Source organism: Capricornis sumatraensis, chromosome 4, assembly GCF_032405125.1.
Source record: "Capricornis sumatraensis isolate serow.1 chromosome 4, serow.2, whole genome shotgun sequence".
In the NCBI taxonomy this organism is placed as follows: domain Eukaryota; kingdom Metazoa; phylum Chordata; class Mammalia; order Artiodactyla; family Bovidae; genus Capricornis; species Capricornis sumatraensis.
Window position 1 is genome coordinate 118,997,833 of NC_091072.1, and position 931 is coordinate 118,998,763.

Consider the following 931-nt stretch of genomic DNA (forward strand, 5'->3'; position numbering starts at 1 on the left):
AGCCGCAACATGAATCAGCCATAGGTATACATATATCACCTCCCTTTTGAACTTCCCTCCCATCTCCCTCCCCATCCCACCCCTCCAGGTTGACGCAGAGCCACTGTTTAGGTTTCCTGAGCCATACAGCAAATTATTTTACATAGGGTTATGTACGTTTCCATGTTATTCTTTCCATACATCTCACCCTCTCCTCCCCTCTCCTCAGGCAGGAATATTCTTAATCACTATACCACCAGGGAAGTCCTAGAAACTTTCTTCTTTCCAAAACGTGGAACACTTTACAAATTTGCATGTCTTGCTTGCACAGGGGCTATGCCAATCCCTGTATCATTCCAATTTTAGTATATGTGCTGCTGACGTGAGCACCCTACACACTTTTAACACGACGCTTACCACATAGCGGCGCTATGCTCCAGCATTACATATATTGTCTCATGTCAATCTCTCAACCAGAAGGAAGTTATATACGATCTTCCCATTTCAGAGATGAAGAAAAATGAGGATTGGCTAGTGGGGGGATGGCTTTCACTGGAACCAGGTCTTCCTGACTCCAAGGGCCTATTCAAAGCCTAGCCCCATCCCCCTTGGCGGTGCCCCACTCAACCTCTGGCATCCCCGCCTTCCCCCGGGACAGATAAGTCATGTTACTTTCCCATCTCTGTGCCTTTGCACATGCCACTCCCTCTGCCTGAAACACTCTTCCCAGTACCTGCCTCTGACTCTTATCCAACTCTCTCAAACAAAACCCCTCTGTGTATTACCCAGCCCTGCAGACTTGCTCCTTACCCGGGCTTCCACTCTTTCTCTGCTTTATCATTATGATGGCATTTGTTACTTGTTGCTACTCTGGCATTCATACTTTACATTGTATCCATGTGCTTGCTGTAGGATTCTTGAGGGCCAAGGCTGTCCTCCTCTGCTTTGACTC

The 931-nt window shown here is 47.5% G+C and overlaps 1 non-coding gene across 1 annotated transcript; it reads right to left on the minus strand.

The window, feature by feature from the left end:
• Positions 1-265: 265 nt before the first annotated feature.
• Positions 266-369, minus strand: LOC138079381 (U6 spliceosomal RNA). Its single transcript, XR_011144860.1, has one exon. It is a non-coding gene; the product is annotated as a U6 spliceosomal RNA (small nuclear RNA).
• Positions 370-931: the final 562 nt, after the last annotated feature.